This window comes from Equus caballus, chromosome 1 (genome assembly GCF_041296265.1).
Source record: "Equus caballus isolate H_3958 breed thoroughbred chromosome 1, TB-T2T, whole genome shotgun sequence".
Lineage (NCBI taxonomy): Eukaryota > Metazoa > Chordata > Mammalia > Perissodactyla > Equidae > Equus > Equus caballus.
In genome coordinates, this window is record NC_091684.1 from 38303544 (window position 1) to 38319593 (window position 16050).

General features: G+C 45.9%; 1 protein-coding gene and 1 pseudogene across 4 annotated transcripts in view; one reads left to right on the plus strand and one right to left on the minus strand.

Annotated features, from left to right (window-relative positions):
- The window catches only part of PCGF5 (polycomb group ring finger 5), a 117037-nt gene extending 111835 nt beyond the window's left edge, over positions 1-5202 (minus strand). For all 4 annotated transcript variants that reach the window (XM_070262290.1, XM_070262256.1, XM_070262268.1 and 1 more), the window contains exon 1: positions 5064-5202. The gene's annotated coding sequence lies outside the window, so the exon portion shown is untranslated. The remainder of the gene's footprint in view (positions 1-5063) is intronic.
- An 8970-nt stretch (positions 5203-14172) lies between these two features.
- LOC100071470 (ADP-ribose pyrophosphatase, mitochondrial-like) lies at positions 14173-15104 on the plus strand (annotated as a pseudogene).
- Positions 15105-16050: the final 946 nt, after the last annotated feature.

Here is a 16050-nt window from a genome sequence, read left to right on the forward strand (position 1 = left end):
TTTCTCAACTCCCACATCCAATTAGCCAACAAGCCCTGTTGCATTTACTTCTACGGTGTCTCACCCAACCCACCTGCCCCTGCCCTAATTTAGGTTCTCATTCCTTCTCTTCTGGAGACTATTTTAATAGCTTCCTAACTGGGGACTACCCATGGCTCCTCCAATCCAGATTAATCTTAAACCATAGCTTTAATCACATCATTTCCCCACTTAAAATATCTTTGACGGTTATCAACTGCCAGTTAAACAGGCTCCTTTGCCCGGCGCTCAGGATGTACACAATATGGTCCTACCCTTGCCATGCAGCCTCTGCCCCACTCTCCTGCCTCCAGGTCCTCACCCTCCGGCTTAACCACATTCTTCTCCCTTCCTGGATATGCTTACATATCCTCTCCTGAAATTCAAGTCTTAGTATAAGCTGATTCCCTACATCTCTGCCAGCTGAAGTCCTACTAATTCTTTAAGGCCTTGCTCAAAATTCCTTAATTAAGTCTTCCCCAATTTTTCTGCCTAGGGATAGTTTTCCTTCTCTGAAGTCACCAAGCATTTTCTTCATGCTGCTCCAACCGTTCTTCCACGTAATACAGCCTTTGGTTATCTGCGTTATGCTCCCTACATGACTCTTCAGCCTCTCAAAGAAAGGGTGCCTATGTCTGACTAGCCCATATACTCCTTCTACTGTCTTACACAGAGTAAGCTGAACAAGAGGTTGAAATATTCAAGTTAACTTTGTATCCATCATAAAGCACATAAAATAATGAAAATGTACTTCATATCATCAGTTAATTAAGCCAAATTCTCAGGAAGGCCTAGAAATTAACCATTTTTGCAGTTGCTCTTGATAGATCAAGGATATAAGAAACATTTTATTTAAACTAAAATTGCAGGAGAATTGTGCATTCTTTACCGGTTCCTTAAACTACAGAGTTGGACGAGATCTTCGAGATCATTTAATTCTTCTCCTTCCATCCCAATCACCAATTCTCTAGTTGAGAAAACTGAAGGTTTGAGAGATTAAGTTGCTCCCATGTTCACATAAATCAGGAGTCATTAACTATAGCCGTTACCATTTCTTGAGGGCCTAGGGTACTCCTGGCACTTTATATACATTATCCCAGTCCCTCAACAATCCTTCAAGGTAGATGGTATTAGCCCACTTTAGAGATGAGAGAATGCTCAAAAACGGTAAGTGACTTGCTACAGAGAGCCCTGCTTGTTAGGGGCAGAGCTAAGCTTCAGCCCTCATTCTATCTGGCTGTAAAGTCTAGGCTTTTCTAATTGGACACTGCAGCAGGGTAAGACCTACCAGATGTCCTGACTCCTGTCTCCTACTGTTTCTCCAGTGAATAATTATCCCACCTAAGCAAGCATGCACACTTGTAAGTTGTAAGCCATTTTATTTGAAATCTTAGAGGCATGAAAATTAAACAGTAGCTTCGTTACTGTAAAAGTTCTAAGGTTAATTACCGCCAACATTCTGACTCTCTTGTCAGAAAACTTCTTCAGTCTGGACAAGAGATGTGTTTTCCTGCTTTTTCAATTCTCAAGTATATTTTCAATTTAAAATACATTTGCCCAACCACATTCCACCAGTATTTGTGGAGTCCCTGGATGTTCAAGGCACATGGGAGGGTACCAAGTTGAATAAGACATAGTTTTACTCTCTGAGAGTTCACAGCAAGAGGCAGACAGTTGACTAATGGCAGGTACCACTCCTCCTCCACCTACAGGAGCTCTGGCTAATTCAGAGACTTCCAACAAGAAGTCAGGATGACTAGCTCTAATCCCAGCCCTGCATCTTCAGCAAGTCATCTCACTGTACCTTAGTTTCCTCAGTAAAGAGATTGGCAAAAAGGAATGAACTGTGCCAAGCAATTTCAAGTCCCTTTTAGCTTTAACTTTCTATTACTTCTGAGCTCACTCTTGAGGTTATGCTTCTGAAAGTGATCACAGCTACTGTCACGGAACGGGAACGGCTGGATGCCCCTCGTCCTTAGCAGGGACTTCAGAAGTACTGAGTTCTAAAAATACTGCTACAAGATTAAAGCTAACTAATGTACTTCCAAAGTTTATTATTTATAATAATGTAAAGTTCATGAAAGTTTACCTTCCAAGCAGATAGCATTAAGCACTATGTTCGGATCCTTCTTCCATTATTCAATGACTTAGTATAGCTTTAACTCTTTACAATACATTTAAGATGTTTAAAATATAACTTTAAATAACTCCTTCTCTCTACTCTTCTGTGGAATTAAGCTATCAACATTAGCAACAAAAAAATAGAGCTAAGGCCTCTGCAGAGATGCAAATCTTGTATTCATTTAGTTAAATTAATACTTCATATTAAGTGCTATCTACTATGGACCTTCCCAAAGTGCAGCTAAATTTGAGGTTGGTGTACAGGCAGTGGGGAGGGAGGAACACGGAAATATCAGTAGTATTTCAAATATGAGTGGAAACATATAATACTGTGGGAACTTCACTTTGCTGATTCCATTTCAACATCTTGCATTTTTTTGCCAATGTTCTTCTACTTTGTCTGTGGGTCACTGCCACAGCATGGCTTGACGAGTGGTATAGGTCTGCACCCGGGAACCAAACCCAGGGCACCAAAGCGGAGCACACCAGACTTAACAACTATGCCATGGGGCCAACCCCAATATCTTGCATATTTTTTCCAACTAGCACAGACATATAATATTTTTAATCATCCACTGACTTATACAGTAACACACTTTCTTTTGACAAGGTTCCACATGCCTTATCTTTCTTTATACTCAGCATCTTAGGATATGATGCTCAAATTCATCTTGTGCTGTAAGTTAACAGCACAGAGGAGGAAATGAGTCAATCAAAAGAAAATTGGAAGAAAAAAATTAAAACTATACCATCTTAGTGCCTTGCCCACAAAAGGCATTGAATTTCAACTGTCAAAGATAGTCCTACCAAGAAACAGGAAGGAATATTCACTAATCAACAAATACAGAGTGCCTAATACATGCCAGGCACTGTTCTAGGGGCTAGAGTTATAGCAGTGGACAAACAGGCAAAAATCCCTGCCACAGTGAAGCTTACATTCTACGGCAAAGAGACAGGACTCAACACCCAAACAAAATCATTTTAGATAGCAATTGAGTGCTGTGAAGAAAATAAAACAGGACCGGGGGTGGTTCCTGAGGTTAGGGGTGATAAGCTACTTAAGGCGATCAAGAGAGCATCGCTGAGTAGATGCCTTTTGAGGTGAGTCCTAAATCAAGAGAAAACTTCATTTTTTTTTTTCTTGCTGAGGAAGATTCGCCCTGAGCTAACATCCATGCCTATCTTCCATTTTTTAGTATGTGGGCTGCCAGCACAGCATGAGCAGTGTAGGTCCCCATCCAGGAACCAAACCTGGGTCACTGAACCAGAGCGTGCTGAACTTAACCACCAGGCCACCAGAGCTGGCCCGAGAAAACTCTTAATCCTACAAGTGTAGGGTGGGGTGGGAACGAGTCAAGTTAGTCTTGAAGGGTGGTCACAGTGGTCAAAAGTTCGGTATTAATGGCAAACTAGGTTCCTTTTAGGATTTGGCTTCAAAAACGTAAAACCTAAATGTCTAAGTAGGACTCCTCTACTTAGGAAGCACTGATTCTTTTTTTCCTAAAATCCACTAACTTTTTCCGTTTTTGCTAATTACTTTAGCGGTATTTAAGTAGAGGCAATTACTAGAAGGATTCCTTCAGAGCCCAATACCTCACTTGACACCATCCAAATTCTGAATGAGACAGGATCCAGCCCTGCAGCGAATCAGCGCTCCTCCACCGACTCATTAATGCAGCCAGGTGGAATCTTGTAACCTTTCCAAGAACGTCAAACAAGCCCTGGGAAAGCTGGGGAAACTAACACCCCCAGAGTTCCCCCAAATTGTGGAAGGGGTAAAAATGAATCAACGGCCACCCTTTGCAGTAACTCCTCCTCACCCCTCCAGGCGTCATCGCCGCAGAAGGGCCGCTGTCCCCGGGTCAGAGGCACGCGGCGAGTACGCGCGCGTGTGTACCCCGCCTGAATCATCGGCACCCCGTCCGCGGGGCGATGATTCATTCACCGCCCTGCAGCTCACGGCCACACGTTCCGGGCGTACTAGGACGGCCGCACACGCAGCTTCCTTAATATTAAACAAATGTTGCAAAGTACAAACGCCTGGAGCCAGAAACGTGGAGACCCAGGCGAGGCAGCGGGGAGGAAACTGCACGTTTCGGCCGCTGCCCGGGTGTTCCCGGGGCCGGGAGGGGAGCGGCGGGCACGTCCCACTGCCCCGCCGCCCACGCCCACCCCCGGCACGCGCGCGGGCGGCGCCCGCAGGGGGCGCGGAGGGCGCACAGGTGGGTCCCCGCCCGGCCTGCCTCCCGCCCCGCCCGGGCCTCGCGGAAGGCCGACGCGCCCTCGCCGCCGCGCCTCCCGCTCGCCCCTTCCCTCTCTGTGACATCTTATATAATAACCCGAGCTAATCAAAACGGAAGCGGCGCGCGCTGCCGGGGCCCGTCTCCCGGCCCGGACGCGATGCCCGCGCCCCCAGCCCACCGCCCCCGAACTGGGCGCCGGGGCGCGCGGCTCCGGGCGGGGGCAGGGCCCGCGCGCCGACTCGGCTCGGCCCTCCTCGGAGAAGGCGCTGCTGTGGCCGGTCCCCGTCAGGAAGCCGCGAGCGTCACAAACTGCGTCAGCTTCTTCAAACACATTTCATGGTCTCTCTCCAGCCAGGGAGCCGGCGGCGCCCGCGGCGGGGCCGCGGCCGGGGCTGGAAGGAGCCCCTCCGGGGAGGAGAAAGTTCCTCGGGGCCCTCCCCTCGCCCGCCCCGCGCCCAGCCCCGCCGCGCCTCCAGCCCCTCTCCGCGCGGCGCCCGGCAGCCCGCCCCAATGTCAGCCTGGGCAACTTGGGACCCCCGGGCGCCGCGCCGCGCCTCCCGCCCGCCCCGCTCGCCCGGCGCCGGGGGCCTCCGCCCGGCCCGGCGGAAAACAGCGACGCCAGAAACTTCCCCGGCCGCGCCGGGCGGGGACGCCGCCCGGGTGCCGGCGCATCGCCCTTACCTTGCTTTCGGGAGGCCAGGCGCCGGGCGGGCCGCGCGGGGCGCGTGGTGCGCGAGCGCGCGCGCGTGGGGCGGTAGGTGAGGGAGCCCGCGCCGGCGGGGGCGGGGCGGGGCGGCGGGGTGCGGGCGGCGCGGGCGGGGCTGGGCCGGCCCGGCGGGCGGGCGGGCGGACGCGAGGAGAGCCGGCGGCGGCGGCGGGCGCGGGGCGAGCGCGCCGAGGGGGCGGAGGAGTTGCCGTGGGTTTGTTTACGCATTGCTGCCCGGCTCGGGGCACAGCCCGCACTCCCTGATTGGACGCAAACTGGGGCACAGCCTCTCACCGCCGCCCGCCAGGCCTCTTCGAGCCGCCGCCGCGCAGCTCCCGGAGCGCCCTGCCCGGCACGGCCCGCGGCGACGCCCGGGCCTGGAGGGGACGAGCCGCGGTGGCTGCCGGCGGCGGGCGTGGAGCCGCACGTGGGCCCAGGGCTCGCCATCGCCCACCTGTAGTGGCCCGACCTTGGCGAGGAGAATCGAAACTTCTGAGGCTGGAGACTTCGTATCGTTTAGCCGTAGAAGGGGCACCTTTTTTTCCCCCCACAGACGGAGGAAGCTTGCCCTTGAATGGATAGAAAAGCAGCTCGAATGTTAAAATGCTCCTTTGGCGATGGTCAAGCCGAGGCTTGCTGTCTAAGCTATCCTGGGAGCTCGCAGTTCTTTCCCCTGCCTCCAGCTTCTCTGCTTGTAATCCTTCTCCGCGCAGCGTTCAAAGTTGCCATCCCAGAAGTGACCTTGCCACATGAGGCTGAAAATCCTCCGATGACTCCCCGTGACCTCCAGCCCCAATTCCTTAGTGTCAGAGCCCTCCACAGCTGGGCCTCCACCTTTTAGTCTCCTCTCCGCTGCGCAGCCCTCACTCCCCAAACTCTTGTCTACAGACAACACCCCAGATGCCTCTGTCCTTTCACAATGGATTTTGATCCAGCTCTGTTCTCTGCCAGAAAACTAGAAAACCCCATAGCTCCCTCCACCTGTCAAACCCTCCTAGACTCAGCTTGTCTACCATCTCCTACTGTCTCTGTGCAGCCTCTCCGCCCCTGGTGCAGAATCTCCCTTTGTGTCTGGCATCAGTCTGGCTTGAGGGTCAGTCGTGTGCCTACTCTGTGCCCCTACACTGCTAGTCTGTGGATTCCGTAGGAACAGAAGCCTGGCTTTAACAGGGCTCTGGATATGGGAGAGATGAACGCTGTAAGGACAAAATTGGCTGTCTGCAACTCTGCTGGGACTGGAAGAACTCCAGAGAGTCTCCTCTCAGGAGGGTCTCCTGATAGACGGTCCACAAACCTCATCCTGCAAAAAGCAAGCACTTCCAAAAACTGAGAATGCCCTCGTTTCTCCTGGGTCTCTGTGTCTCCTCCCCACCACACCTAGCTATGTGCCCTCCATACTTGCATTGGGCACTTAATAACCTTGGAGAAACAGGTGTTCCTTAAGCTAAGGCTCAAGGTGATCAAAGTGAATATAGTAAATCATGAAGGAATAGACATGAATGGCCATGAACCCAGCCATTTTACAGATAATTCCTAGGCTAAGAGTCCCTCAACTCTGACAGCTGGTGTGGATTTGTCGCTCTCCAATCAAACACTGGAGAAGTGGACCCTCACTCTTCCTGGCTCTTGGGGTGGGTGAATTTCTTTCTCTCTCTAGTTGCACTGCTTCTGGTCCCACTGGGAAAGCTGTCTTTGAACTCCGGGAGTGAGTCCAAGTGAAAGCAAAGTTTTCTTTCCCATATAATTCACTAGTGATAATTTAATGCAGTGAATTAGTTACAAAGCTGTTGAAAGAACTGAAAGTGCAACCAGGGGAAGGTGAGGCAATCCTGGGATTAGCAACTGCTGGATGCACCTCCTCCCCTAGGGCTGGAGGACAAAGGGAGGAGGCTGCCCGAACCCTGAAGGGCTGGTCCAGTGGGAGGTGGAGCCATGAAGTAAGTGCTGCTACTGCTGGAGATGCCACCCAAAGCAGAGAGTGGGAGAAATCCCCTGCCTTCAGGGCAAGTGACTGGCACTGGGGCTTGGATACTGTACCTGGTTACCTCTGGGACTCTTTCTCCTGTCAGATTCTGCAGCACAAACTTTTTCTCTTCCAGCCCCAGAACTCCTTTCCTCTTCCTTTTCCCTCTGTACCCTGTTGCTTCCATTTCTCCTTCTGTCCTCTTCTCTACCGTGATTCCCTTATGTTTCCTTTTTCTCTCTTCTCTGTTTCTGGCTTTCATTTTCTCTTTGTGTTCCCATATACCTCCTTTTGACTTCTCTTTTCCCGGCTGAGTCTCTTCTCACCTCTGCTCATCCTACTCCTTCCTGGGCAGGAATGCAACCTTCTTCAGCATGAAGTTGGATGACCAGGTTCCTGTGGTAGGTAGTGGGATTCAGAACCATCATATTGTTGTCCCTCCAGTCACTGTGCTAGATATTTCATATATGTTATCTCATTTCGTCTTCACCTCACACCTACTGGCAGGGCACCATTGAGTATAACTTTGATGGCTTCACTCTTGCCTGTCACAGGGAGGGCTTGGCTAGAGCAGGTCACCACCAACACTGCAGACAGTTCTCTTATCTTACCTCATCTATAAGGGTCTCCCTCCACCCTTTCTTCTTATCCTACATCTTTTCTTTTCATTGGCACAGATGTTTCTCCCAAATCCCAGCCCCCGATAGTCTAATACATCTCCACTCTAAATCTCCGAAGACGCAGAGTGGCTGCTTGGAGGGGGCATTTCAGCTGGCTTTGAAGGATGGGTCGAATTTCGATAGATGGAGATTGAGGAAGGGCGTTCTTGGTGGAACAGTGAATATGATTCAACTTCACTGAAACAGAAGGGATGGCTAGGAAATAAGATCAGAGTTCAGAAATTTGTCTTTAAATCTCAGTTCTCTAAGATAGACTACTCAGAAACACAGATTAACCCTAAGTATATTAAGTGTAGGTATAATTCATATAGAGTCAAAACGTTTTAAAGCCAGAAAGAAATCTAGACATTGTCTGGCCCCACATGTCCATTTTTAAGTGAGGGAACTGAGGCTAAAAGACTTAGGTAACTGGAGTATGATGGTAGTTAAACATGGGCCTCAGAGTTTGACCAGCTGTATTCAAATCCCTGCTTTGACAAATGTTAGGTTATATGACCCTGAACTCATCTGTGTTTAAGTTTCCTCATCTATAAAATAGGAAAAATGATAGAATCTATCTCAGTGGGTTGTTGTGAGAATTAAATCTTTTTAGAGGTAAAACATATAGCACAGTATCGAGCATATAGTCAGTCTTCAGTAAATATAGGTGCATACTATTATGATTTCCCACGGCTATTCAGCTAGTAAATACCAGAGCCAGAACTGGTCCCCTGAGTCTTTAAGCCATAATTGAATGTCCTCTCCATTTCTAGAAGTTATATCTTAGGGTGCTTGTTGAATGCCATCTGTAAAAATATGATGCTCCTTTGGTTTGCTGTTTAAAGAGGTTCTCAGTTATCCTTCTAGCTCCCATTCCTACATTTCCTGCAGTGTGCTCTACCACCAGCCTCAGCAATCCTGCTGAGTATTCAGTACTGCATACTGCAGAGTTCCAGGAGAGGAGGGGGACATGAAGAATAAGGATTGGGCATGTGTTCCATAGTCAACAATATGGTTTACAAGTTCTGCTATAGTCAAATGTTACTAATTTAAATTTCAAAGGACCACAAAATCATTGAATTAAAGGGGTTTGAATTATCTGTCATTCCACAACCTACAGAATGTTAAACCTACCAGCTTAAATTTTGGTAGTTCCTTGGGAGAGCTCACTAAGACCAAGAAAAAGCCTTCCTAATTGAGTGTCCAGCCCTTCAACAAAATTGTGATGGAAGAGCATCTTCTTTGTCCCTCCACGTTTCCTTTCTGAGTCCCTGGTCCCACTTTTCAAAATTCCTCCAGCCCCGTGATCTTCATGTAGTCCACTCTCTGGACTCTAAGCATCTGGAGGCAATGAACCGCAATTTACTGACCTTTTTATCTCTAGAGCCTAGCTCAGTATCTGGGGCATAACAGGTTGTGGAACTGACTGACTTGAGCAACGCCACACATACCAGAAGCATCCCTTCCTCCTCTCCCTTCAGATCTTTCCCTGCTCAGTTGACTGCCGTTAGCTAGTTCTCAGCCTGCTACCCTAATTTACTGAAAAACAGGACAACAGCTGAATGTGAAATAAATGTGCATGGAACAATACAATCTACATTCAGAGGAGTTTATTTTAATGGTGTAAATCCAGGCAGTATTTTAAGAGAGTCAAGAAGACATTTGGGGACAGCTGGACTTTCCTAACACCTTCACATCACACCACACAAACTGAAGCTTATCTCTCCTTTAAATAAAGCCTATTTGACTTTCATGGTTACACGTTTTACTTTAGATTTCTTAGGTTAATTTGTAGATGGCCTCCATTCTACGTACGGCTCTATTAATTATCCTGCCTAAGTCATTTCTTAAAAGGCACAGTTATCTTTTTTTTTGTTTTTTAAAGATTTTATTTATTTCCTTTTTCTCCCCAAAGGCCCCTGGTACATAGTTGTATATTCTTAGTTGTGGATCCTTCTAGTTGTGGCATGTGGGGTACCACCTCACCATGGCTTGATGAGCAGTGCCATGTCTGCATCCAGGATCCGAACCGGCGAAATCCTGGGCCACCGCAGTGGAGCGCACGAACTTAACCACTCAGCCACGGGGCCAGCCCCAGCACAGTTTTCTTTAATCTTAAAAAAATCAATCATTGTTTCATTTTTCTCTTTTACTTCAAAGCCAGACTAATGACCTAATACCTTGATCACTCACTGACTCTTTAATCCCTGAAATCTTCCTTCTACTTCCTCTATTTCATATACGTGCTTCCTCTAGGAAGCTGGAAGGAACCCAAAGGATTAATTCTAGATCAACTCCTCATTTTATAGAAGGGGAAACTGAGGCATGGAGATGCCAGTGACAGAATCTCAAGTTCCCAAAGCACCCCTCCCATGCTCTGCCCGCCTAAAAGCGAATTCACCATTGCCTACTGCCCTCCTGACTTCCCTGTTTCTGCCTGTTGCCACCATCTTTTGAGCCTTAAGGATTCAAATGGGTCATCTTTGACTCTTCCTTCTCTTCAAACCTCCTCTTCCACTTCAGGATGTCTCTCTGACTTGTCTTTCTAGTCTGAACTAGCCCATGGCTTAGGGCATTTTCTCTTTATAACTATGTTACTACCATAGGTTGCTTATGGTTTCATTGTCTGTCTCCAACATCTTCCTCTTACACAGAGTGAACCTAGCAGAACCATCTTAATATAACTCAATTTTTTTATAGTTATAATAAAATGGTGCCATTTTGTCATATAAAATCAAATTCAACATTCATTTAGACTATCCGTAAAATACAAGTTTATTATTGTCAAGCCTTTCTAATTCTGAAACATATACCAGTAGGTAGCTGTGTGACCTTGGGCAAGTTATTTAACTTCTATGAACCACAATGTTTTCAGTCTGTCAGTTGGTACTATTATTAGTATAAGTGCCTAACTCATAGGTTTTTTTGAGAATTAGATGGAATAATAAATGTGAAATAATTAATAATAATAGTTGTAATAGCTAGTATTTACTGAGGTCTTACCGTGGACCAGGCATTGTTCTAAGCTCTTTAAATGAATTATTTCATATTGGCTCTATAACATAGATTTCATTATTATTTCTACATGAGAAAACTGAGGACCAAAGGAATTGAGAAAATTTCCCCAAGATCAACAAGCCAAGAAGTGGCTGAACCAGGCTTCAAAACTCCCTGGTCAAACTTGGGCAAACCTGTATGCCACAGACTGGTACAGAGAAAGCAGTAGTTATTTTATGGTTGTTATTTATTATCAGTATTATCACCTTAAAGAGAGGAGAAAACATTTTCTCTGTTTCCCTTCCAGATTTCTTTCAGAAGTTGAACCTTAACATCACTTTAGGAAGAAATGGATAATTCATGATAATCCAGTGTTCTGGGTACCAGTTGTTTCTGCTTCCCAAAGAGAAACTGGAAGGGTGGTTAGGGGTTCTTGCACTGCTTGGACCCTGCAATCACCCTGGTCCTCCCCATCCCCTGTCTGCCCTCCATAATATTCTTGATAAATGGGAATCACACAGGCAATCTCTGACCCCAGAATAGTTCGTAGTGACAGGCCAAAGATTTGCTCTCTGATTGTCGCTTTAGGGCTTTCTCATGGATGGGACCAGAACATTATCTGTGTCTCGCTCTGTTAGTTTTTCTGCCTCAGCTCTATCTGTCTTAGAAGATCATTTAGGAAAAAGAATCTCCCCAGTGGCTTCCCAGTAAATAATTCTTTTGGTCTCTTCTATAGTATTTAATTTCCTTCCCTTAGGGTACCTTTTGCACTATGATCATCAAATGGTCTGATTTAACTCTCTTCTTCCCTGTGATGATGCTAAAAACAAAACAAAACCCCTCGTTACTGGTTTTGATGTCCCTTTCCAGGTATTCCATGAACGCTTCTTTGGCCCACTGTATTTTTACATCACACTTGACACACCGTGCCTTCCCTGCCTCTTGATTTCCTCAAGTGTCTGTTGCCACTTGAGCATCTGGTTGTTTATATTTGAACATCTGGTCTTTTTGATTCATAGCAAAAATTGACCTTGGCCTTCCAGTAATGAGATTTTCATAGGTCCTAGAATCATAAAATGTTAAAGTCAGAAGGACTTTGTAGATAACAGAGGCCAACTGATTCCTTTTATAGTGACGAACTAAGACCCAGAGAAGTCAAGTGTCCAATGCAAAGCTACATAGCCTATGATGGGGCAAGCAAGAAGCCAACCCAAGACTTCTGCTTCATTTGCTTCTTGTAAGTTAGATTATGATACTGGAAATATTTATATGAGGAATTTACAAATGTCTTCTCCCAAAATGTTTACATTTTCATGTCAGTGGTTTTCCTAATACATTTACCAGGAAGCTCAGAGGAATAGGTATTCCGTGATCGAAAAATGCAGCTATCAGAAGACGCGAGTTTACAGAGCTGGGCCTGTGTGCCTTAGTGATCATCTTTCTTTTCTAGTGGCATTTATCTACTTTGTACAGTGCATACAGCAAATTCTCAACAATCTTGATGGTGATGATGGTTAGTGATGACCAGGTCTCATATTTCTTTGCTCTCAGTCCTTTTCTACTATTTTGTTCTCTATAGTCCCAGCTATTTCTGAGTTTCAAGACTTCTGGAAGCCTGGCTCATTTAGTTTAGAGTTCCTTATGAGGGTGATGGTTGGTATTCAGTAGCTGCCTTCCATAGTGATGATGGTGATAATTCCAAATGGTTAGAGATCTCCCCTCAAGCACACACACGCACTGTGAAACTTTTCTAAACTGAAGGAAGTGTGTTCCCCAAATAATACCAGCTATTGCATAAAAGAAGCGTTCTCTGGTCAGGTAGTTTGGAAAATATTGGATGAAACAGAATTAAACAGTTTAGGGTTGATTAGTTTTGTTTTTACTAGAATTCACAGGATCTTTAAAACACTAATGTGAATCCTGAATTTCTAAGGGAGGGTGGGTGAAATATGTAGAATTTCCCAAACATATTTGACTATCAAATCATTTATTCCTTGAACGCCTTTCTCATGAGACCTGTGAAACATGGAACAAACTGTGGGAAATGTTAAACATTCTGTGGGTTTCAATTAGAGTATATGGTACTCCATTTGTTCTAAAACAGTTTCAAATGTTAAGATACTTTTCCCTGGGGTTTGTTTTCTTAGATATAATGACTTAGCCTGTGCCTCTTCTTCTCAATATTTATCATTTCAAGACCTAGATGCTGTTATTTCTCAGCCTGAATCTCTCCAGAAATCGTAGGTGGTTTAACTTTGACCTCATATGTGAGCTGCTCAATTCCCATAATCATTTCAACTGTTCTGTTCTAATACAGTTTTCAAGGTCAAAAGGGTCAAAAAGTTAGTGATAACTGTAGTCATGACAACTAGCATTTTTGAGAGTGTATGGTGGGCCAGATACTATGCTAACAGCTTTACATGTAACATCTCACTTAATTGTCACCACAACCCTGTGAGGTAGATATTGCTATTTCTATTTTACACATGAGGAAACTCAAGTGAGCTTAAGTAACTTTGCCCAGGAAAGTCCCAGGTAAGGAAGGGAAGCTGATTGAACCTGATTGTGTTCAACTCTTAAGGATTACCAGGCACTGTCCTTCCAGTGTTAGTTCTATTCTTTAATGTATATGCTGCCTCCCCAACCAGAATCCTTTAAGAGCAGAAGCCACCTGGTCCAGACCTCAGTACAATCTTCTGTGCTTGACACAGCACATGGCATGCTGTAGCCTATACTCTTTTGAAAAGAAAGATTAAGCAACTTGCCCAAGCCATTCAGCTAGTAAACGATGAACCCAAGATTTGAAACCGTCTCTCACACTGAACACATCACACCTCAAGGGTTTATCACCAGGACCATGCTTTGTATACCACGCGAGCTCTCCTTTCCCTTTGAGGTCACCCTCACTAGACTCTTGAGCATCCCAACCAAGGAATTCTTTCTACCCCAGCCTCACCCCCAACACATTCATTCTACGCTCTCCCAAACAAACAGCGGTCATGGACCTAGTGAACCAAATCTGCCTGTAATGGCTAATAACCCAGTAAGCAAGAAAGCACTTTTGTTATTGTGTCCTAATTTCATTCTTGTTGTTGGATGCTCTTCTCAACCCCAGCACTTGGCATTTGGAAGCCTTCCAGATGTTAAAATCTTTCAATGTAAAATAAAAATGCAACGATGGCAAGGGGGCACTGGACAAGGGTCGTGGTGCTCCTCCTTAGGCCTGGCTGCACCAGTTGGTCCCACGTGTGTCCCTGCACCCCGAGGTAGCCCTTGGAAGTGCCCTACCTGAGAGCAACTGAGAGCCCCACCAGCCAATGGGCGGTGGATGGCTAGACACCGCCTGGTTAAGGCTTCAGGGATGGCGTCTTTCTTGGTGGCCTTGGTCACTGTGGCAGTCAAGCCCAGGGGCTGCCCCAATGTCTTGGCCCATTTTTCTCACATGAGTGTCCTCCAAACTTTGTCATGTCAGATTCCAGTGGCACTGCTGAGAACCCCTTCAAGAAGGCCAGGACATCTCTGCACCCTGGCTCTAAAGTGGAGTGAAGCCAGGTCCACAAAGAGAAAGAGACCTGGCTGATTGAGTGGCCAGAATTCAGAGCCAGTACACTGCAGGCTCTTTCTTGGTCTGATCCATGAGGGCACGCACCCAAGTACTTGAAAGGAACTTCTCTCCTAAATTTAATGAAAGGGTGGGCTCGTTGAGAGAGGGAGCCAGAATGGTTTGTATGAGGTTGAAAATGGTAAACCTAGAAATCCTGCAGGTCAGATACAGCTGGTTGCCTGAGGGCTTTGGGGATGTTGGGTCCTCAATCATCCTGCAGCTCCCATCTTAACCAGGTGGAACAAGGATAGCAAGGGAAATAAAGTTACCCACCCTGTTTCTGGGAGAAGCATCCTGCAATTTGTAGCCATCAGGAGGAAGGACTGTGGAAACTGGGCCATCCCACGGGGGATGGTGGATCCATGAGAGGTTAGTACCACAATGAGGAGAGAATTTGGTAAGGAAGCCATAATCTCCTTACAGAAATCCAGAGCAGAAAGTCAGAAGTTGGAGAAACGATTGAAGAAACTATTCAGCCATGACATTTTGTGGTCAATAAAGGCTGTATGGATGATCCTTGGAACGCAGGTAATGCGTGGATAGAGACAGAGAGGCTGAGAACTCCCAAGATGAAACAGGTGAGGTAATGGACTATCTTCCTCTGGAAGCTGGCAATGATGCCAAGAAAGAGAAATGGATGGATATTAATGATAAACTGAAGATTTATGCCAGTCACTCCCAATTTATTCAAGTTGTGGCTGAGAAATGAGGTGTCCACTGGAGTGAAGACCCATACCTCGATTGCCATGGGTGGTGGCTGGGAGTCTTATGTAAGCCAAAGGCCTGCAAATGAACAGAGGTAGGTAAGAAGCAAACAGCCCAGAATTCCCACTGAACAGGACAGGGAGGGTTACTTCTTTTGGTGATTATTTTCAAAACTGTTCACAATGTGAAGAATTTGTATCAGGGAATAATATTAGACAAATATGGGGGAACAGAATCATAAACTTTTTGGCTTTCTAATTGGAAGAAGAGGAATATAGTCACATTGTATATGCTGTATACATGTCTTCAACCAAATTATAAAACTAATGCTCTTTGAATAATAGCTGGTAAAGCAAGATAACTTCTTACCAACCATAGCCTCTATTTTTCAGCCAGCTTGCATTAGTCAATTCTTTCTTTCTCCCAATGTGTTAGATTGTGATCTTATTTAATGTCTAATCTGATTTTTTGGATAGCATTTGTTTTTCAAATTTAGCTTTATGTGGTGGTTTTGTATTCGTTTCTTTCAAGTACGAAGCTCTCTTGTTATTCTTGTTTTTAGAACCTTCAGTTTTATGGGAAAAGTTCCATCTCTATTTTAGTCCATAAGGATCAAGTACACATGAACTAGAAAAAAAATGCAGTGACAAAATGAGCTTAATATCCAGCCCTTTGGTTATCAGAACTGTTTCTCTCTGAACAGAATGGACTAAACTCAGGACATTCGTGTCCTCTCATCTCAGAAGATGAGACCCTCGTCTCAGAAGACCTCAGAAGACAAATGCGAATTCCTGTCATGAAGAAGTCTTTCTCAGGAGATGTATGTAATCTCTAATAAAAATACAATTCACACCTACCTTTTCTCAATTAAAAAAAAACAATATATAAATAGAGAAGGCATTTATAGTCAGTTTGCAAAAACAGAGATGGCCCCCTGACAATCAAGAATGAGTTTCCAATAGCAACAAATAAGCCAGAAATACATTTCTTTCTTTTCTTATAACCCCAAACAAGCTGATTAACTTTATTTGTAT